At 39.1% G+C, this 23697-nt stretch overlaps 1 protein-coding gene and 1 long non-coding RNA gene across 2 annotated transcripts in view; both read right to left on the reverse strand.

Annotated features, from left to right (window-relative positions):
• NRG1 (neuregulin 1) overlaps positions 1-23697 on the reverse strand; it is a 1106536-nt gene that overhangs the window by 851177 nt on the left and 231662 nt on the right. The gene's annotated exons all lie outside the window — the stretch shown is intronic.
• LOC145518679 (uncharacterized) overlaps positions 1-23697 on the reverse strand; it is a 134251-nt gene that overhangs the window by 79683 nt on the left and 30871 nt on the right. The window contains exon 3 of the long non-coding RNA XR_014063135.1: positions 18409-18500. This is a non-coding gene — a long non-coding RNA (uncharacterized LOC145518679). The remainder of the gene's footprint in view (positions 1-18408; positions 18501-23697) is intronic.

Here is a 23697-nt window from a genome sequence, read left to right on the forward strand (position 1 = left end):
CTCTGATGACAGAATTATGAGTGATTATTTGCTTCCTTCTACATTTCTATTTCCATACTGTTAATAATAAGAATATATTTCTTCCATGAGAAACAAAACTTCAAATCATTCTTCCACACTATTATTTTTGGTAGCCTCCAAGTGATGCTAAATTAAGGTTAGCACAGCTGTTCCGTTAACTCTGGACATGAAGAACTAATAAATAGAGGGATGAATTTTTAATATTCTTCTTTACCGAGGAATATAATTTTAATATTGTGCACACTTTGTCATGCATTTAGTCACTCAGTAAGTCTTACCCATGTCCCAAGCAAGAATCATATTTACTAACCAAAACAATTGTTTTTATGTTTCCTGTATTTCCAATAAAGTACAATTTCTCCATACACCTCTATTAGTACATGCTTCAACTTCAGCTAAACCAGCTTGCTGGGTAGATATGACTTTCTCCCTAATTGTAATCAACTAATCCCATTTTTAACCTCAAAAAATTCAACTACATTCAATACGAAAGTGATATATCTAAAACATGGTTCCTATATTTATTCCAATACATTTAAACTGTGATGGATAATTGCATAAGAAAATCTCTTCATTTTTCCCAGGATCAGGCAAAGGTCCAGGACATATCAAGGTACTAGGTTAACCTGCTGAATGCATGACTATGAACACTGATGGCAGAAAGTGTTCCTTGCTTACTCTTGGCACTTCTCTTCTTACCTATTTCAAAAATATATCTGTTAGGCAAGTACCACTATAAGGGATGAAATCTAGGGGCATCATCTTCTCTCTAATAATGAATTTTGAGCACTTTATTTACATAAAAAAACAATTCTTAGCAGGAAATTATTAGTCAACTCTAACAAAATCAATCCCAAGGGAACTTAAAATTAGGCATCTTTTCTTTCAACAGTGGTTGTTTGTATATATCTTCCACATAATAATCTCTCTGTAACTAAAATATATTTTATAAACAATGAGATCGTATCTAGATCTCAGATTTTTTACCCCAACCACATTCTCCAGTTAGGATTCATTTACAGCACTGTTACTCCCACAACTATCACTGCTGCAACACCCAAAAATATTTTAAGAGCCAATTATTTTAAAGCTATTTATTTAAAACAAATCATTTTATAGATTCTGATTTACTGAAACCTTATCAAAATCCTACTGCGCTGCTACTACATACCAAACAGGTAAACAACAAAGACCAACCACAGAGCACAGGGAACTATACTCAGTATCTTGAAACAACCTATAATGGAGAAGATTCTGAAAAAGAATAGGTATATATGAACACATCTATGTATAACTGAATCAATTTGCTGTACACCTGAAATTAACACAACATTGTAAATTAACTATACTTCAATTTAAAAAAAAATTATACTGTCTGCAAGAGTCTTCATCTTTTGGTAGCATTAAATTCAGTCGCTGACTACACATTCTAGAGAGACATATTTTCATTTTATTTATTCCTTATTTACTTGAGATTAGGTCACTGAAAAACTCCATATCCTCCAAAAATTGGGTTATAAAACTGATAAGTTGATAGGCATCTTCATAGAGCCAGAGGTATTCTAGAATTATACATCATAAAGCCTCTTCCCTCCTCTGCGTTGGACACACTCTCGTAGTCTTTCCTGCCGCATTGTCAGTTTTCTTTTCTCTTGTTGGGTCTCTTCAGCATGGTTACTAACTTTCCGAGGACAATGTAAAAAAAAAAAAAAAGTCAAGTGCATTACTCCAAAGGCATATAACAGAGATTAAATCGAATGTTTAATCCACGTATTACAGAAGAAACTAAAAGTGATTTAAATATTAATCCCTGACTGGAAAGTTATGCAAGAATGTGACTACATCCATATGCTGGAGTTTTGGATAAGCTTAGGGTTCGTTATATTTTCATCCATCTTTCACATGTCACTAGATGAAAACATTACAATGGGAAAGACTAGAGATCTCTTTAGGAAAACGAGAGATACCAAGGGAACATTTCATGCAAAGATGAGCACAATAAAGGATAGAAATGGTATGGACCTAACAGAAGCAGAATATGTTAAGAAGAAGTGGCAAGAATATGCAGAAGAACTGTATAAAAAAGATCTTCATGATCCAGATAATCACGATGGTGTGATCACTCACCTAGAGCCAGACATCCTGGAATGCGAAGTCAAGTGGGCCTTAGGAAGCATCACTACGAACAAAGTTGGTGGAGGTGATGGAATTCCAGTTGAGCTATTTCAAATCCTAAAAGATGATGCTGTGAAAGTGCTGCACTCAATATGCCTGCAAATTTGGAAAACTCACCAGTGGCCACAGGACTGGAAAAGGGCAGTTTTCATTCCAATCCTAAAGAAAGGCAACGCGAAAGAATGTTCAAACTATACAATTGCACTCATCTCACATGCTAGCCAAGTAATGCTCAAAATTCTCCAAGCCAGGCTTCAATAGTACGTGAACCGTGAACTTGCAGATGTTCAAGCTGGATTTAGAACAGGCAGAGGAATCAAAGATGAAATTGCCAACATCCACTGAATCATCGAAAAAGCAAGAGAGTTCCAGAAAAACATCTACTTCTGTCTTACTGACTATGCCAAAGCCTCTGACTGTGTGGATCACAACAAACTGTGGAAAATTCTTCAAGAGATGGGAATACCAGACCACCTGATCTGCCTCTTAAGAAATCCATATGCAGATCAGGAAGGAACAGTTAGAACTGGACATGAAACACAGACTGGTTCCAAATCAGGAAAGGAGTATGTCAAGAACGTATATTGTCACCCTGCTTATTTAACTTATATTCAGAGTACATCATGAGAAACGCTGGGCTGGATGAAGCATAAGCTGGAATCAAGATTGCCAGGAGAAATAATAATCACCTCAGATATGCCGATGACACCACTCTTATGGCAGAAAGTGAAAAAGAATGAAAGAGCCTCTTGATGAAAGAGAAAGAGGAGAGTGAAATATTTTGCTTAAAACTCAATATTCAGAAAACTAAGATCATGGCATCTGGTTCCATCACTTCACGGCAAACAGATGGTGAAACAATGGAAACGGTGAGAGACATTATTTTTCTGGGCTACAAAATCACTGCAGATGGTGACTGCAGCCAAGAAATTAAAAGACACTTGCTTCTTGGAAGAAAAGTTATGACCAACCTAGATAGCATATTAAAAAGCAGAGGCATTACTTTGCCAACAAAGTTCCATCTAGTCAAAGCTGTGTTTTTTCCAGTAGTCATGTATGGATGTGAGAGTTGGACTATAAAGAAAGCTGAGGGCTGAAGAATTGATGCTTTTGAACTGTGGTGTTGAAGAAGACTCTTGAGAGTCCCTTGGACAGCACAGAGATCCAACCAGTCCATCTTAAAGGAAATCAGTTCTGAACGTTCATTGAAAGGACTGATGCTGAAGCTTTGGCCACCGAATGAGAAGAACTGACTCATTTGAAAAGAACCCTGATGCTGGGAAAGATTGAAGGCAGGAGGAGAAGGGGACGACAGAGGATGAGACGGTTGGATGGCATCACCGTCTCAATGGACATGAGTTTGAATAAACTCCAGGAGTTGGTAATGGACAGGGAGTCCTGGCGTGCTGCAGTCCATGGGGTCACAAAGAGCTGGACATGACTGAGCGACTGAACTGAACTGAGATGATAACATGCAAGTCAGGGCAGAAAGAGGAGGCAGGAAGAGAGTCATCATACTAACCTTGAGGTAGGAGAACCCGCAAGTCAACTAAAGTGTTTTTTTTTTTTTAAAAAAAAAACATTTTATTTTATACTGGAGTATAATTGATTAATAATGTGATTGTTTCAGATGGAAAGCAAAGCCATACATATACATGTATCCATTCTCTCCCAAACTTCCTTCCCATCCAGGCTGCCATATAACACTGAGCAGAGTTCCCTGTGCTATACAGTAGGACCAACCAAAGTTTCTTAAGGGAATTGAAGCTTGAGTTCAATCTTAAAAGAGGAAACACAGCTCAGAGAGCAGGCTGACCTGCCACCCGTACTTCCCCACTCTGGGTGGCTCTCCTGTGAGCAATAGCTGTTGACTCCTCATTTAGAACATTTCAAGAACTATCAACACCACATTTATTCCTCAAGAGGGCTTTTCATGATGTCTTTGTGTTCTAGCTTTCATTATGTATAACTCCTTCAAGGGCCCAAAGTGGATCAAAACACTGAAGCTTATTTTACAGGAGGCATCAAAATAAATAAATTCTCAAGCCACAGATGATGCCCTAGAAATTTACAGTAAAGCATTTCTAGTATTTCAAAGAAAAAAAATCGAGGTGCAATGCTATTACTTTCTGAATGTAAAAATTAGTCAGGCACCAATAGGAAATAGGAGCTAATTTGTTTACAATATCTAATTATTATCAAAACATTTACTAATCAACCGCTATATGCAAAATCAGATCTCCAGCTTTCAAGGGGCTTTAAGCCAATGAGGGACACAAGATACACAAATTAAAACCACTACAATATTGTAAAGTAATTAGCCTCCAATTAAAATAAATAAATTAATTAAAAATAGTTATGAACAAAAAAAAATACCCATGTTAGAATAATATAAGGTGCCAACTCAAGAAATTACAGAATCACAAAACTATCAGAATTCTATTTAAATCCCATCCTGTAAAAAATAAATGCAAAGCACATAAATAAAGATATGCAAAGCCTCTCCCCATGATGACTAGTATGTTTTCAATTTTTATTTTATATTGAAGTATAGTTGATTAACAATGTTGTGTTAGATTCAGGTGTACAGCAAAGTGCCTCAATTACATATATAAATACAATGTATCTAATCTTTTTCAAATTCTTTTCCAATTTAGGTTATCACAGAATATTGATCAGAGTTTCTTGTGCTATATAGTACATCCTTGCTGATTATCTATTTTAAATATTATAGGATTCTTTTATATCATAGAATTTATGTCATAGAAAATGACGATTTCAAAACAAAAGAATGTTAGGTACAACTGTCTCTGATGCCTTCTAACCAACTGAATAGGATCTAAGAACATTTCATTTCAGATTAACCAACTTCTTCTACTTACTGAAAAGAAGAATTATAAATTATTGCCTGAGTTCCAAAGGAATACAGTTACTTAACTGGGCTACTCTGCTTGTTCTTCAATAAAGACTTTTGAAGCAGCTCAACATCTGCAAAAGAAATTTCTTATCTGGCTTTTTCATTCATTACACATGTAATAGATAACTATTTTTAAAATGTACAGATTTGGGAATAAAAATTTTTAAGTGTTTGTTGAATGAATGGATGTTGAAGGAGAAATGGATTTCCATGTTGGCATGTGATTGTGAAACTCTTTTTAAGCCCCATTACCACCACCAACATAAATTTTGGGACTTGATAACCTAGATTGGTTCTAAACAGATAAATGCGTATGTTCCAGTTTACTGATTTATATCTATATTCATACATTTCAAAGAGATTATTATTTACGCAATCAAGCAGAACTATTCCTTTGAGCCATTCATGTCTTTTGTATAATTAGGTAATTATGACATGCTAGCCATAGTAAAATAATAAGCAAGAAATGATGGGAATGACTGTGAGACCTTATTTAAAAAATGTACATGACCAAAGATTTTTGCCTTTGGCAAGATGACTATTTAAATATTTGTTATTTATGACTCGTATGACATTGTGGAGAAGGTTAAGTATGAAGGTTTTTATAACTAATTTGCAATGGTCTATTATGCTGAAGACTGAGACAGGGAGAAGAGATTAACACTCACTGAGAACCTCTGTGTACTGGATGCTTTATATACACAATCCCACAAAACTCTCACAAAATCCTGTGAGATACGTATATTGAATCCATTCCTTCACTAGAATAAACAGAGACTCAGAGGATACCATTTGTACACTATGACCACACAGCTGGTAAGGAGAATTATAATTTTAACCCCTGATTGCATGCCTCCAAACCCATGTTCTTCCCACATGAACTATTCTACCCTTAAAGGAAGAGCCCAAATGACTAAAATGGTGGCCAGTATCTACTGTAAGCTTCACAAAGGCAGACTCTCTGCCTCTTTCCCTCTAAAACAGTGACTGACATATTGCAACTACATACTAAAAATTTATATAATGAATTATGTTAGCTCTTAAAATGTTTTCTTCCTCCTCCAGATCTGATTCAAACTCTGAATGACCTAAGAACTAGCTTGTTCACCTAGAAAACCATAAGTTGCATGAAACATGAATAATCTACCCCTGTATCACTGCATTCTACCTCTATAGAAATTAGCTATTAAATTAAAAATAGAATTACAGCATCAGTCCCCCTTCTGAGTAAATATCCAAAAGAAATAAAGTATCTCAAAGAGATATCTATACACCTATGTTCACAGCACCATTTTCATAATAGCTCAGTTCAGTTGCTCAGTCATGTCCAACTCTTTGCGACCCCATGAACTGCAGCACACCAGGCCTCCCTGTCCATCACCAACTCCTAGAGTCCACCCAAACCCATGTCCATTGAGTCGGTGATGCCATCCAGCCATCTCATCCTCTGTCATTCCCTTCTCCTCCTGCCCTTAATCTTTCCCAGCATCAGGGTCTTTTCCAATGAGTCAGCTCTTCACATCAGGTGGCCAAAGTATTGGAGTTTCAGCTTCAACATCAGTCCTTCCAGTGAACACCCAGGACTGATCTCCTTTAGGATGGACTGGTTGGATCTCCTTGCAGTCCAAGGGACTCTCAAGAGTCTTCTCCAACACCACAGTTCAAAAGCATCAATTCTTCTGCGTTCAGCTTTCTTTACAGTCCAACTCTCACATCCATACATGACCGCTGGAAAAACCATAGCCTTGACTAGACGGACCTTTGTTGGCAAAGTAATGTCTCTGCTTTTTAATATGCTATCTAGGTTGGTCATAACTTTCCTTCCAAGGAGTAAGCATCTTTTAATTTCATGGCTGCAATCACCATTTGCAGCGATTTTGGAGCTCAGAAAAAAATATAGAAATAATCTAAGGGTTCATCAACAAATGGATACAGAAAATGTGGCATACTACTCAGTTTTCAAAAAGAAGGAAATCTCGTCATTTGCAACAATGGAGAACATTACGCTAAGTGAATTAAGCTGCCAGAGAAAGTCAACTATTGCATTGTATTACTTACCTGTGAAATCTTTTAAAAAGGCAAATTCATAGAAACAGTTAAAAAAAAAAAAAGTGGTTGTCAGAGAATGGTGAGTGGGGGGAACAGAAAGATGTTTGTAAAAGTGTACAAACTTTCATTTATAAGATGAATAAGTTCTGAGGGTTTAATGGTGACTATGGCTGATAACGGGCTTTCCAAGTTGCTCAGTGGTAAAGAATCAGCCTGCCAACGCAGGAAATTTAAGAGAGGTGGGTTCAATCCCTGAGTCAGGAAGATCCCCTGGAAAGGTAACCCACTCCAGTACTTGTGCCTGGAAAATTCAACAGACATAGGGGCCTGGAGGGCTACAGTCCATAAGGTCACAAAGAGTCAGACATGACTGAGTGACTCACACTATATAATTAACATTTGCGAAGAGAATAAGAACTTAAATGTTTTCGCCAAAAGAAAAAAAAAAGATCTAACAAGCGTGTACCCTATTAGGATAAGGTAATACAAGAGTTATACCTTGCATGCAGATTGATAGTCTGTTTGTATTCTTAACGCAAATAACACAAGCAGTGTTGCCTTTGGGCATCTTACTTTCCGAAACGTTTCTGAAATGTTGAGCGTCTCTTACAAAAGTTCTGAACAAGACAAAGTAACATATTATTGATTTACCCCAGTTGTTTTCCTGGAAAACTCAGGAGTACGTTGTTGCTGCTGCTGCTGCTGCTAAGTCACTTCAGTCATGTCCGACTCTGTGCGACCCCATAGATGGCAGCCCACCAGGCTCCCCTCGTCCCTGGGATTCTCCAGGCAAGAACACTGGAGTGGGTTGCCATTTCCTTCTCCAGTGCATGAAAGTGAAAAGTGAAAGTGAAGTCACTCAGTCATGTCTGACTCTTTGCAACCCCATGGACTGTAGCCCACCAGGCTCCTCCGTCCATGGGATTCTCCAGGCAAGAGTACTGGAGTGAGGTGCCATTGCCTTCTCCGCAAGAGTACATTAAAAGTGGGCAAAACCTCCTTGTGTTTACAAGTAAAAGGAAGTTAATTTTAGGCTCAGATAAATATAAAGTGCTTTCTCACTTACCTGAAAATCTAGTGGATCATCCATGTATTTTATGAAAAGCAGGATGATTCCTAGGCAAGATCGTTTAGTCCATTGCAAGGCATCAGGCATCCTTCTCTTCTGCGAATCATTGTGAAAACAAAATAAAATCCTGATACATACACAAAGCTCCTAGGAAGGAGCACTGCTTCTGTTAAGAAGCACTGCTCTAATCAGATGTATGTACGTGTGTATGTATGTATGTATGTATGTGTGTATGTGTGTGTGTGTGTGTGTGCGTGTGTGTTAGTAGCTCAAGCCTGTCCACCTCTTTGTGACCCCACCAGGCTCCCCTGTCTATGGAATTCTCCAGGCAAGAATACTGGAGTTGGTAGCCATTCCCTTCTCTAGGGGATCTTCCCAAATCAGGATCTGAAGTATGCTCCTAATCAAAGACTTAGTATAAAATACATGATCATGCACTGACATATGTCACAAAACAAGCTACAGATGTAAGCCTTTAGAATGTTTTACAGTAGTAAAAAATTATTTTAAGTTCAACAAAAATTTTATAAAAAATGATTGTAAACATATAAATGGGGTTAGAGAAAAAAGAAGAAAAACAGGAAGGAAGGGTGAGAGACAGAGACCAAAAGAAGTATGGTGTGTCCTAGTTTATGTAGGATATGTCAAGGATATAAAAACACATTTCAACTCAGCTGCTAAAGTAGATAGCTTCAAGGTCCTTTCCACTCCTGAGGTATAAATATCTGTGATTTCTTAACAGACCATAAATACGCCATAAAAATAACTTGCTTGTTATAACACAAAACAACTAAAATAACAATCTTTGCTGGAGTTCTTAGAGTCTAAAATGACTTTCAAAAAGCATTTAATTTGCTCATATTTATAACAAGTACATCAACCTTTAACTGATGCCCTTTCCCCCCAAAATAAATATTCTCCAACAAAGCAGGTAATTAAAGATAATGGTGTTCCCTTTAGAGCTACACTCACGGTTGGCATTCTTCTTACAATCATTACAACACCAAAGGCTTCATTTCTTTACGGGATTTGGATGAGCCTTTTGAATCATATTTGGCTGTTCTATCCTTTGCCCTTGCCATTCCCAAACCATTCAAAAGTTACAACAGTGTCAATGAGCAGAAAAGAAAGGTAAAATAAGCCATCTCAGCCTATGCTAAAGAAAGTGTGTGTATGCTTTTCCTTTTATTAGAGATGGCAGTGGGGTTTGTTGACTTTATGCATAAAATTTTAATCAGGTGTCAGAGTTACTGTCTTTTTCAACTCTAACTGGTTCTATGACAACCATCCAGCATTATTTAAAAGGGGGAGAATGCAGAGAGCTGTGAACTATGGGGGTAAACAATGCTGAATGCAAAACATCTGTCTTTGTAACTGCCTATCAACTAATGGCAACCCACTCCAGTACTCTTGCCTGGAAAATCCCATGGATGGAGGAGCCTGGTGGGCTGCAGTCCATGGGGTCGAGAAGAGTCGGACACGACTGAGCGACTTCACTTTCACTTTTCTCTTTCATGCACTGGAGAAGGAAATGGCAACCCACTCCAGTATTCTTGCCTGGAGAATCCCAGGGACGGCAGAGCCTGGTGGGCTGCCATCTATGGGGTCGCACAGAGTCGGACACGACTGAAGCGACTTAGCAGCAGCAGCAGCATCAAGTGATATTTATAACATACCAGATTTTTAGTTGGGCTCAGATGGCAAAATGGTAAAGAATCCACCTGCCAATGCAGGAGATGCAAGGACATGGATTTGATCTCCTGGTTGAGGAAGATCACTTGAAGCAGGAAATGGCAATCCACTCTGGTATTCTTGCCTAGAAAAATCCCATGGATAGAGGAGCCTGGTCGGCTACAGTCCATGGGGTAGCCAAGAATCGGACACGACTGCACACTTGGACACACACAACAGATTTTTAACTCTTGAAATTTTAAATTTTCTCAGACCTACTATTCTAGTGCATATCCAATCTGTAACTAAGAGGGTATGGATATCATTTACTTACTCCTCCATTCATTCCCCCTTTTTAACCTGCAAATTTTCATTCACTATTTTAGGTTAAACGTCGAGTATTCAATTAAAGAGGCTCAAACACATCAATGGATTAAATCAGAATCTTTTGCTTATCTTCAGATGAATAGAAGCTCTGGAAACAAATCCCTATATCAAATAGAAAATAGTTATCTTATTTAATGGCCATAATAACCAGTTCCATGGATAAAAGAGCCCTGCAGGCTACGGTCCATGGGGTTGCCAAAGAGTCAGACACGCCTTAGCAACTAAACAACAAACAAACAACAATAACCAATTAGTTAACTGTCATTATGTACCTCCAAAATTACAACTCGCAGCTGAACAACCGTCAAAAGGAGAATATTGGATCCCACCAAAAAGAGAGACAACCTACGTCCAAGGGCCAAGGAGAACCCCAGTAAGACAGCAGGAGGCGTGAAATCGCATTTAGAATCAAACCCCATACCTGCCAGAGATGCTCGGAGGGCTCAAACAAGCCTTGTGCACACCAGGACCCAGAGAGAGACTCCACAGGGACTGAGCCAGAACTGTGTTTGAGTGTCTCTTGCAGAGGTACAGGTCAGCAGTGGACTGCCGCAAGGGCAGTGGCTCTGGGTGCAGCAGACCTGGGTATGGCATAAGCTCTCTTGGAGACGGTCACCAATAACACCATCATAGAGCTGCCAGAACTTACACAGGACTGGGGAAACAGATGCTTGGCAGCACAAACAAAACCTTGTGCATAGCAGGACCCAGGAGCAAGGAGCAGTGACCCCACAAGAGACTGACCCAGACTTGCCCGTGAGTGTCCAGGAGTCTCTGGCAGATGCGTGGGTCAGTGCTGGCCTGCTGCAGGGTCCAGGGCTCTGAGTGCAGCTGTGCATGCATGGGACCTTTGGAAGGAGGTCACCATTATCTTCATTACCTTCACCACAGTTTGGCCTCAGGTCAAACAGGGAGGGTACGCAGCCCCGCCCATCAACGGAAAATTGGATTAAAGATTTACTGAGCATGGCCCCACCCATCAGAACAAGACCCAGTTTCCCCCTCAGTCAGTCTCTCCCATCAGGAAGCTTCCATAAGCATCTTATCCTTCTCCATCAGAAGGCAGACAGAATGAAAACCACAATCACAGAAAACTAACCAAACTGATCACATGGACCACAACCTTGTCTAACTCAATGAAAATATGAGCTATGCCATGTAGGGCCACTCAAGATGGACAGGTCATCGCGGAGAGTTCTCACAAAACATGGGTCACTGGAGAAGGGAATGGCAAACCACTTCAGCATTCTTGCCTTGAGAACACCAGGAACAGTATGAAAAGGCAAAAAGATAGGACACTGAAAGATGAACTCCCCAGGTCAGTAAGTACCCAATATGCTACTGGAGATCAGTGGAGAGGTAACTCCAGAAAGAATTAAGAGACGGAGCCAAAGCAAAAACAATATCCAGTTGTGGATGTGACTGGTGATGAAAGTAAAGTCCAATGCTATAAAGAACAATATTGCATAAGAACCTGGAATGTTAGGTCCATGAATCAAGGTAAATTGGAAGTGGTGAAAAGGAGATGGCAAGAGTGAACATCGATATTTTAAGAATCAGTGAACTAAAATGGACTGGAATGGGTGAATTTAACTTAGATAACCATTATATCTACTACTGTGGGCAAGAATCCCTTAGAAAAAATGGAGTAGCCATCCTAGTCAATAAAAGAGCAGAAATGCAGTATTTGGATGTAATCTCAAAAATGACAGAATGATCTCTATTCATTTCCAAGGCAAATCATTCAATATCCCAGTAATTCAAGTCTGTGCCCCAACCAGTAACGCTGAAGAAGCTGAAGTTGAACGGTTCTATGAAGACCTACAAGACCTTCTAGAACTAACCCCCCAAAAGATGTCTTTTTAATTATAGGGGACTGGAATGTAAAAGTAGAAAGTCAAGATACCTGGAGTAACAGGTAAATTTGGCCTTGGAATACAAAACAAAACAGGTCAAAGGCTAATAGAGTTTTGCCAAGAGAATGCACTGGTCATAGCAAACACCCTCTTCCAACAACACAAGAGAAGGAAGAGAAGGCTCTAAACGTGGACATCACCAGATGGTCAACACCAAAATCAGATTGATTATATTCTTTGCAGCCAAAGATGGAGAAGCTCTATACAGTCAGCAAAAACAAGACCAGGAGCAGACTGTGGCTCAGATCATGAACTGCTTATTGCCAAATTCAGACTTAAATTGAAGACAGTAGGGAAAACCACTAGACCATTCAGGTATGACCTAAATCAAATCCCTTACAATTATACAGTGAAAGTGACAAACAGATTCAAGGGATTAGATCTGATAGACAGAGTGCCTGATGAACTATGGATGGAGGTTTGTGACACTGTACAGGAGGCAGTGATCAAGACCATCCCCAAGAAAGACAAATGCAAAAAGGCAAAACGGCTGCCTGAGGAGGCCTTACAAATAGCGTGAAAAGAAGAGAAGTGATAGGCAAAGGAGAAAAGGAAAAGATATACTCATTTGAATCCAGAGTTCCAAAGAATAGCAAGGAGAGATAAGAAAGCCTTCCTCGGTGATCAATGCAAAGAAATAGAGGAAAACAACAGAATAGGAAAGACTAGAGATCTCTTCAAGAAAATTAGATACCAAGGACTTTATTTTTGGGGGGCTCCAAATCACTGCAGATGGTGACTGCAGCCATGAAATTAAAAGATGCTTGCTCCTTGGAAGAAAAGCTATGACCAACCTAGACAGCATATTAAAAAGCAGAGACATTACTTTGCCAACAAAGGTCCATCTAGTCAAAGCTATGGTTCTTCCAGTAGCCATGTATGGGTGTGAGTGTTGGACTATAAAGAAAGCTGAGTGTCGAAGAATTGATGCTTTTGAACTGTGGTGTTGGAGAAGACTCTTGAGAGTCCCTTGGACTGCAAGGAGATCCAACCAATCCATCCTAAGGGAAATCAGTCTTGAATATTCACTGGAAGGATTGATGCTGAAGCTGAAACTCCAATACTTTGGCCACCTAATGCATAGAACTGACTCATTGGAACAGACCCTGATGTTGGGAAAGATTGAAGGCGGGAGGAGAAGGGGACAACAGAGGATGAGATGGTTGGATGGCATCACCGACTCAAGGGACATGAGTTTGGGTAAACTCCGGGAGTTGGTGATGGATAGGGAGGCCTGGCATGCTGCAGTCCATGGGGTCGCAGAGTCGGACACTACTGAGCGACTGAACTGAACTGATTACCTCTATATATTTAGACATGTAAGCAGACTCAGCAATATCCAGCAATTTCTTTTTTCTGTTTTTTAATTTGATTTTATGTTTTATTAAGCTTTATATTTTGCGTTGGAATATGGCCAATTAACAATGTTGTGACAGTTTCAGGTGAAAAGCAAAGGACTCAGCTATACACATACATATATCCAGTCTCTCCCAAACTCCTCTCCATGCAGGCTGCCACATAACAATGAGCGAGTTCCCTGTTCTCTACAGTAGGTCCTCGTTGGTTATCCATAAGCTTCAATACCTAGCAGTGATCTTAATGCAGATCCTCAGCCAGGCTCATTCAAACTCTGTGCTCTTATAAGCAGGAGATCTAGATTGAGAAATATTAAAATAGGTTATATGAACAAACTGATTTTTAATTGGTTCTGGTTCTAGATGATCCATTCTCCTGTGATCAATTCATTTTTTGGTTTTTTTTTTGTTTTTTTTATAACTTGAAAATTTTTTATATAAAAAACTGTTTCATTATAGAACAGATTATCACTGTACAAATGCCAGCACAAAAGAATGAAGGTTCCTCTATTCCCACCTGTTATGTACCTTTTGAGAATTTCTTATATACACATACACACAAACCTTCTTGATTAGTTTTTTAAAAATATACATATCAGTTAACATTATTTTACAGCTTGCTTTTTTTCACTGATAAGTAGTACATAATGAACCCCTTCTGGTTCAGTATATACAGATGTGACTCATGTTTAATGGCTGGATATGTTTAGTAACATGAATATACTGTACTTGATTTTACCAATCATTTTTTGCCTAAGGTTTGTTTTTGGTATGGCTTTGTTTAGGACCGAGTGATCATAAAAGCAACGTCCACCTCTAGGAGATCTGAATGTGTCACCTACTATCATGAGTGATATACAGGACATAAACAGGTTTTTTTAAAAAATTATTTTAATAACAATTTTATTTTTTCCCAAACTTTAAACTTTTTATTTTGTATTGAGGTATGCATGCAAAATCGCTTCAGTTGTGTCTGACTCTTTGTGATCCTATGGATCATAGCCCGCCAGGCTCCTCTGTCCATGAGATTCTCTAGGCAAGAATACTGGAGTAGGATTCCATGCCCTCCTCCAGGGATCTTCCTGATCCAGGGAAAGAACCCCCATCTGTTATGTCTCCTGCATTGGCAGGCGGGTTCTTTACCACCAGCACCACCTAGGTAGCCTAAATTTGGGTTTTAACAATAGCTGAACAGCTATCTGCTTCCTCTGGAAGCTCAGAAATTTCTCCTAGGCAAGTTTTATTGAGACATGCATGTTTATCTCAAATTCCTCCAGCAAATTTCACTGTAGAAACATTATCACTTGCTCTGAGGTTAAAACCTAGAGAAAAAAAGGATGATAGAAACAAAGCAAGAATTATCATCGAAAAGTCTCAGGAAAGATGAGAAGCTGTTGCACGAACACAATCCAGAAATCAGTTTATATGAACCTCTGATTCTTGTATAAAAGTCCTCCTGCAGGCGCCCACAAACTGGCAAGATGATCACGGAACAGGCAGAAAGAAAAGGGAATCACCTGATCTTGTGGTCTCAGTACCAGGCTGACTGTCTTTTGCTGTGTTGACGCCTCAATAATCAATCAAGTTTTCTCAGCTCCTAAACACAAAGGCACAAGTTGGAAGCCTGGATCTTACATGCTCATCATGATCAAACAAACAAACAAAAAGATGCTATGAAGCAGCCCCTCTTTATTACAGGAGGACATGCTTTTTCTTTGCTAAGAGTGTCACCTCTCCAGGTGACTCTCTCCCCAATCTGGGGAGGGATAGTATTTCTCCCAAGAAGAGAATGTGAATAAACTGAATTCTGCTTAGGCTGCAGCAAAGCACGCCTTTGGCAAGAGTATTGCATTTGTACATTCCCATCATCGAGGAAGTGGTAGAGAAACGGTAGAGGGGTACCTCAAACACTGGATTCCCAAGGACAGGAGTTCTCCCCATCACTGGGCTCTCAACAAAGAGAGGAAAAGAGATATCCTAATTCCATCTCACCCCACAAGAGCATCACTTGGGTAGCCACTGATCAACCTCTTTGTTGTCCTGGAAAACAGTGCTGCCAACCATGAATACCCTGTGACTTTTATGTGTGCTGATTTTTGTTTGTTGTTTGCTCAGCATGGATTCAGCTGGGCAATGCTGACTTTAAAGACAGACAAAGTGTAAGGAGCCCTGTGTCTCAGAGTGACATCCAATTCATCACAAAGGATTTCCCTCTTAGTTTCCCAATGAGTCACTGAAACCTGGAAGACATTTCAGCAAAATCAATGAAAAGACTTTTCTATGAAACACGATGCCTCTCATCTCCCGATTTCTCAAAAGTCAGGGCATGCAGATAAAATCTAATTCATCCATCACTTTAAATTTCAGCATTAACATAAAGAGCGAATATGCAATTGACTTTTTGGTCTCCTATTTATCACATGTCTTTGTTGAACAAATACCATGCTAGTTAAATCCACAAACTAGACCCAAAGGACACATCTGCTCACCTGGATTTGCAGAAATGCAAAACATCATGATCAGTTGTATTTCTTTCATAAAATCTCATGAAATGAAAATTATGCCAAAAACAGAGGCATGATCAATTCACCAAGATGACCAGTCAAGGCCCCTTTCAGTTTATGAGGCAATGAAAAAGCCTTACATCTTTTATTAAAGATTCCAATAGGAAATCTCACTGTAATTGCTACATCAAGGACCACAGGGACAGCAAAATGCAAAGCAAATAGTTATGGCTTAAGAGCACGTAACTTTTATTTAAACAATATTATTTTAAAATGGAAACAATCATTTTAACATAGGTAGACTATCCTATTGTCTCAAATCTACCTGAAACATACTTTAGTAATATTTCCTCACTATAAGCATATTATGAAACCAAACACACTCCTCTGTTCATTAGACTAGTTTTCTGATCAACACTTTCATAAACGCAATCCTGTCCTGAGACTTTTTCTGCTACTAAGTGGTTATTGTGTGTATCTATGAATATACGCTGGCCTTGTGTGACCAGTCACACCCATGTTCACAAGGGACATGCAAGCACGCTTCAGGTTCTTAGCTTCTCTTTCTGTGGACATCCTTCCCCTTCTCCTCATTGTCTCTAGTCCCAATTTTATTGCTTTGACAATGAGATGCAAACCCAGCAACTCCATCTCCGTGTCTATCCTGTAAGAATCTCTTCTACAGCTGATTCTTCCAAAACCTCATTTCTGTATCTCCTCCAAATATTTGCTGTGTATAATTGAGGTGAACTATAGCTGGACTCTTGGCTAGGTCTTAATAATCTAATCTTAATCTTAATTATCTTAACCCTAATCTTAATATAGGTAAGATTTTAAGTCTGAGGTTTGGGGTTCTGAAAAGTTAACGAATGAATAAATTAAACAATCTGAGACTACTTGGTCACCTCTGGAAATTCAAAATCATGTAGAGTATTTTTAGGACTTCCCTGGTGACTCAGTTGATAAAGAATCTGCCTGCAATGCAGGAGGCTAACAGCAATATGTAGGAATCCTGGGTTTGATCCCTGATTCAGGAAGATCCCCTGGAGAAGGAAATGGCAACCCACTCCAGTATTCTTGCCTGGAAAATCTCATGGACAGAGGAGTCTGGCGGGCTACAGTCCACAGGGTCACAAAGAGTCAGATGTGACTGAACAACTAAACTATCACCACCAGCATATTTTTATAAAGTCAAATATATCTTTAGCTGACCAAAGAAAAGTAGAACTCAAAGATCTGATATTGGTTTACAGAACAATAAATAACCTTCCTTCAAGAAGTGTTAGTTTTGTTTTCTTATTAACAACCAGTGATAATATAGCACTGTTTATATAGCCCTTACATAGCACAGTCCTCAAGATGCTTCCATACCAATTAGCTGTTTAATGGGATAAACACTATGTTCCTGTTTCAATATTTTATCCTTATACCCAAGGACTGAATAAATAGAGCTTATCCTCCAAGTTTTCTGCAGACCTGTTTTTCTCTCTCTCTCTTTCTGGTTGATTTTCAAGTGCTGATAAAGCACGCTTTATTCTAATGGAAGACATGTAATGTTTTTTACTTTATGGCTCACTTTCTCACCAAATAGACCATAAAAGAGTTTGTGTTTCCTTATATTCCATAGCAACTCTGTGGGCAATATTGGAAATTCACCAACATCGCCAGGAAAATAAATGAAACATGAAGAACTCTTACTTGTTCTGGACCTAGTTTTGAAGCAAGGCTGACGAACAGAAATAACTGTCAGACTTCCACAGGGTGTTAAGTCTGCAGAATGTAGGCAATGCCATTTGAACAAGAAAAGAGGGTTATTTCAGTATAGACGGGGAGAAAAGTGCTGAAAGGACCCAAGTGAAGGGGTTGTGGGAAAGAGCTTTCTCTCTTAAATAGTAAAATGCATAATAAACCATGTGAGTTAATTCCCCATTAAATTTAGTTCCTGGTGCTAGACAACAACAGACATGTAATTAAAAACTTCATTGCCAGTCCTTACTGGATCCAAGGGTTTCTTCAAGTGTAAGCTCTCAGAGCTCCTGAGTGAGCACCTACAATGTTGGACATTGTAGCTCTGGCCAAGGGGCATTTCACACACTTCAATCCTGATCTGATGTCAAAGCAGACGCCCGACCCTTCTGCATCCTGGTGGCCCTAATGTTCAATGATTAACACCAACTGGGCAATGGTGCCCTGAGTAACACCACATGAAATGGGATCAAGTAAAATAAAGTAGCATTATCCTTCTGAATTCACTCTTCTCTCCCTCTTTAATAATGGACTCCTTCCTGCCAAAGTTATCCACAGTAAAAGCAAACTCATTTTTCACAGAGGAAAAAATACTCACCATGATGGTTCCCGCACCAACAGGCATAGGTATCAAATTGATTTTTTTATTTTTATGTATTTTAGATTTCTTTTTAAGAAGAAATTGCGTATCTGTAGAAATAGAAAAAGCATTTAAGAGTTAAGAAGAGTTTTTTGTTCGGTAGCTGCTGATTTTTTAATTGTGAGTTTTTCATTATTTGTTTTGCTGTATAAATAAGAACTACAATTTCTTAGTGAATGTTTCAGGATCAGAAGAAATCAAGTGGTAATAGTCCAGGGTTGACTATCGACGCCCTTCTCGCTCTCTAGAAGATGTCACATGGTGGAATGAGGCGCTTCTAAAAACTGAGAAGCCCTCAAATCAGGGAACACTGAGGAAAGTTTAATGCAATATAGCAGGGTCCTCTTGCGGGGAGCTATTTCCTTGGAATACTAGATTATGACTGGGCACTGGATTTTGTGCAATTCTTCCTGGGGGTGGGTGTCTCTCACAGCCATGGAACAATGAAGCAACAGAGTTAGGGTTGAGGTCAAGCCCTTCTCTGTCCACTGTGCCACAGAACTTTCTAGAAAATGCACACACATTTGGCTTTCTTAATAAAAAGCTCTCTCATGGAGCTGAGAACTAATGGGAGAAAACAGAAAAATCTTCAGCTATTAACAAGCTCTTCTTTTCTGAGTCTTAATTACCAAACTATCTCCTATCATACAAACACAATCCTAGCACAGAGATATCTCAGAGACTTAATTCTAATTTCCTCTAAGTACTGGGCATCACACAGCAGATGGGGAATTTAACCACTGAGTCCAATGCTGTTTCTGCAGGAAACACAGCACAGGAGGTGGATCTAAAATTCTTAGCAAAAGAAGCTCAGTAAGACAGAGAGAACAGATTTGTGGTTGCCAAGGGGGCGGGGGGTGGAGGAGAGATGGAGTGGGAGGTTAGGTTAGCAGATGTAAGATATTATATACGAGATGGATAAACAACAAGGTCCTACTGTACAGTAAAGACAATTACATTCAGCATCCTATTATAAATAATAGAAAAGAATGTTTAAAGAAGGTGTATGTGTATATATGTATATAACTGAATCATTCTGCTGTACAGCAGAAGTTAACACAATATTGTAAATCAACTATACTTCAAGTAAAAAATAAAAAAGAAACCTGATAACCCAAAACAAAATTGTAACAAATCACTAACTTTCACACACACACACACACAAAATCTAACTCACAAATGACACAAGGAACAATCCAACCAAAGCTGTGTGACTGATTTTCTTACAAATTTCACTTTGTCATAAACTCTTCTTCTACCATCAAAACCCTATAATCCAGAAGCACATATACATGGTTAAAAACAGAGACATGGGATATCTTCACTCACTATACAAAATGAGCCTTTCACTTTTCTTCAAGACCAACATATTTCATCAAGTTTATTTTAGTACCTTTCCTTTTAATCTTAAACACTCATTTTTCAAATTCCTCCAGAATTATATAAAGGCATTCTATTTTTGTCTTCCTACTTTTGTATTTTGAACCACCTATGTTATCAAGACTATCTCATAATTGGGTTCCTTACCTTCTGATTACTTAAACCTGTCCCTGAATATAATTAGGCTCCATTAACCATCAGATTAAATTTCAATTTTTTCCCATCACCATGATCTTCCCAAGCCTTTGGTCCTCTTCTCCTGCCTCTGCAAACAGACTTCGCTTTTCTTTCTTCAAAGGCCTCTTGTGTTCATGGAAAGATAGGAAGACTAGCAGCCATAATAAGTCCATGCTTTTTTCAAAAACTTAAAAGAAAAATCTAACTCTCTCCTTTTCTTCAACTCAATACAACAGATTTCCTGGGATTTCAAGTTACTTTGCCACCCACTGCTTTCTGACAAATTTGTAGCTAAACACAAACTGCCTGGTTATTTTTCTTGATTGTATCACTGCTAATGAAAGGTACCTGAACATTTGTCCTAATTTGGAAACCCCAAAAGGTAATAAGAATTCAGTAAGGTGGCTCCTTGCTCTTTTTAACATACCACTTTTCAATGGATACACATGTTTAAAGCATCCTTAAAGATATTAAGATTTCAAATCCACCCTGATGGGATTTGCTATCACTCTATGACACTTTAAAAATTCAATCACTGAATGAATGTCCTAGCTTTTAGATGTGCCTTTCAAACTTTTCGAAAAGCATGAGTATTTCAAGTGGGTATTTCTCATGCACCTAAAAAATTTAACACCAAGCAGAAATAACCCCTGAAAGACAAAAATGAGGCAGGCGGTTAACATGCACCAGACTTTTCTTCCCAAAAAGAGACTGTGGAGTGGATAAAAGAGCTCTTCCTCAACTAAGGGTTGTTTGGAGAGTGAAATCCTACTTAGTGGGAAAGCCTGGACAGAATGATGTGTCACTGTACGCCTCACTTTTACCCCCAGTTTGCACAGCGGCATAACAGTGGAGAACTTAAGAGGCCACATCTACGGCAATCCACGGTGAGAAAGCGGCGTCTACGTGGCTGCACTGTCAAGATGGCAGCTCACATCTGGGCACTATCAGAAGCAGCACAGGCTGAAGTTTCCACGGTGAGTCTATGGAGGAACAATGCTCTTCAGGGACTAATCAGCCTCGCTGTCGGACAGAGAAAGACCACCTTCATCTAATGGGAAGCAATCAAAGTGTCAAATGCAGACTTCATATAAAGGTTAAGTCTTTAGGATAAGGTCACACATCTAAGACTGATCTAACATTAATGCAACATTAACCTCAATGACATCCATGTCAAAGATTCCTGTTTGCTCTCATCACTTAAAACTAATTTAATTGTTTTAAATTGTTGCGATAACTGCTTCACAACAACCACCACACAACATTAAAAGTCAAGTTATCTCACTCTACATAAGTTTCCCTGGCCCTCTTTAGAAGCTCACAGAGAGCTGTGAGCCAATACTTCTTTTAGAGGGGATCATGTCAAGGTACTACACATACAACACAGCTAAGTACACAGACCAGGGAATCATATCCCGACTGGAGTCAATTTCTGCCTTTACTAGTGATTAGCTGTGTGCCCTTGGGCAAGGAACACTGTACAAAAGTTCAAGGATCATAACACCTTTGTCATAGAATCAGTGAAAGGATTGAGTGAGGTAATGAAGAGCATGTGGAAAGAGGAAAAACTGTATCTTGGAGAGAAAAATTAAGAAAATTTTGGAATGTACAAATTAAGGAAGCTACTTGCTAGGTAAAACGCAAGTCAACTGAAGAGGGAGGAGGAGGAAAAGAGTTCTTTAACCATCACACAGTGTGTTACTCACACATTCTTGTCACCTTGCCCCAAGGTTAATAGGACCGAGGCACAAATGTTTGCTTATACATTTTCCATCTTGTGGCTTACCGCATTTAGAAAGGAAGCAATCTTTTCCCCCAACATTGCTCTGAGTTGGATAAAAGAAAACAAAGCAGGAAACATCTTTCTTTTTAAGTGATGGTATTCTCTGTACTGGTTTCCAACGAAGAAGGAAAAACAGGAATAATAAAAGGCTAGGTTCATTCATATGACATTGGGACTAGATTTAAATGTCAGCTCAGCCAAACAAATTAAAACTAGGCATTTAAACTTGACATCTCAAAGTTGTTATATATTAAAAAAAATAATAAAAATTACTGTGTGATTGAATGCTTTTTGAAGATCTAATAAGTCCCCACCTGAAATGCATTACCTAGATAATTGAACAACTAGAAATAAAACATAATTTTTTATCCTATATTTTTATATACTCTAAAAACCACCACTTTAAGCTGAGAAACGGAATAGGCTAACATTTTAAAAGCTACTTTCTCATGCACACATAGAGGGTGCCACATTTTATGAAGTTTGCTTCTATCCAAAAGTAACAGCAAGGCCAGCTCTTTAGCTCTCACAAAGAACAAGACTCAAGGACTGTCTTAACATCATATAAGTAACACCATATTCATAAAACATGCAAAATAAACTTGCCTTTGCAGCATATTACAGGAGAATTTTCTACTTGCATTATAATATGGGAAAATAAATAGCATTTGGGTTCCTCATCAGTACCCTTCTCTGCTTCTCTTTCTTTGCCCAGTTCAGTTAGTTCAGTCCCTCAGTTGTGTCTGACTCTTTGCGACCCCGTGGACTGCAGCACACCAGGCTTCCCTGTCCGTTTCCAACTCTTTGCCCAAATGAACCAATAAAAGCCAACAAGTACCCTTTCTCTTTCTCTCCAAATAGTCCTTTATAGGAAAAACATTAGTACTTTATAGTAAAAACACTGATTGAAAACCTGTTTTCTCATTCTAGTCCCAGTGTTCACTTGCTACCTAATCTTTAATACATAATTTCCTTTGTTTTTAATTCAGACAACATTGAGTTTGCACAGTCCCCACAGATGGGGAACTTCTCACCTCAATTCCCCCCATATGCCATCAGAAATCTGAAGGCTGCAGGACAGGGCTTTTTGTGGAAACCTTACATTTGCAGTCCTAGAAGGGAGTAGCCTGCAGCAGTGGTTGGTGATCCCAAAGGAACCTTACAGGAAGGATGCTTGGTGTAGAGCAGGGTCAAAACGCAGGAGTCTTTGAGAAGGAAAAGGATTAGAACAAGAGCTGCAGATAAAATCTGAGGCCAAGTCTCTGTCTTCTGACAAACTTCTCTGGGTGACCAGGGGGAGGAATAGGGTCCCATCACTGTGTAACATCAAAAGGTGACTGAAAGTAGGACTTTCCTGCTGGCTAAGACTTTGTGCTGTCAACGCAGGGAGTCTGGGTTCAATCCCTGGTGAGGAAACTAAATCCCACAAGCCACGACTAAGACATGGCACAGTCAAATAAATAATATTTTTTAAGTAATTGAAAGTGAATTTCTTCCCAAGATTCTATTTATATATATCCATGTATGTGTGTGTGTGAAGTGAAGTGAAAGTTGCTCAGTTGTGTCCGACTCTTTGCGACCCCATGGACTATATAATCCATGGAATTCTCCAGACCAGAATACTGGAGTGGGTAGCCTTTCTCTTCTCCAGAGGATCTTCCCAACCCAGGGATTGAACCCAGGTCTCCCACATTGCAGGCGGTTTCTTCACCAGCTGAGCTATCAAGGAAGTGTGTGTGTGTGTGTGTGTGTGTGTCTTACAGGTGCAAATTCTCTGCACTTCGGAGGTTCAGCTGTTCTGACAGACTGGATTTTCATGGTCAGGGCTGGGCTTAGTTAGTGTAGACCAGTTAGTGTAGTTAAACAGCACTGGCTTCATTTCAGATCTACCCAGAGAAGAGGTACTA

This window comes from Giraffa tippelskirchi, chromosome 8 (assembly GCF_054371585.1).
Source record: "Giraffa tippelskirchi isolate mGirTip1 chromosome 8, T2T-mGirTip1v1.2.pri, whole genome shotgun sequence".
Taxonomy (NCBI): Eukaryota; Metazoa; Chordata; class Mammalia; order Artiodactyla; family Giraffidae; genus Giraffa; species Giraffa tippelskirchi.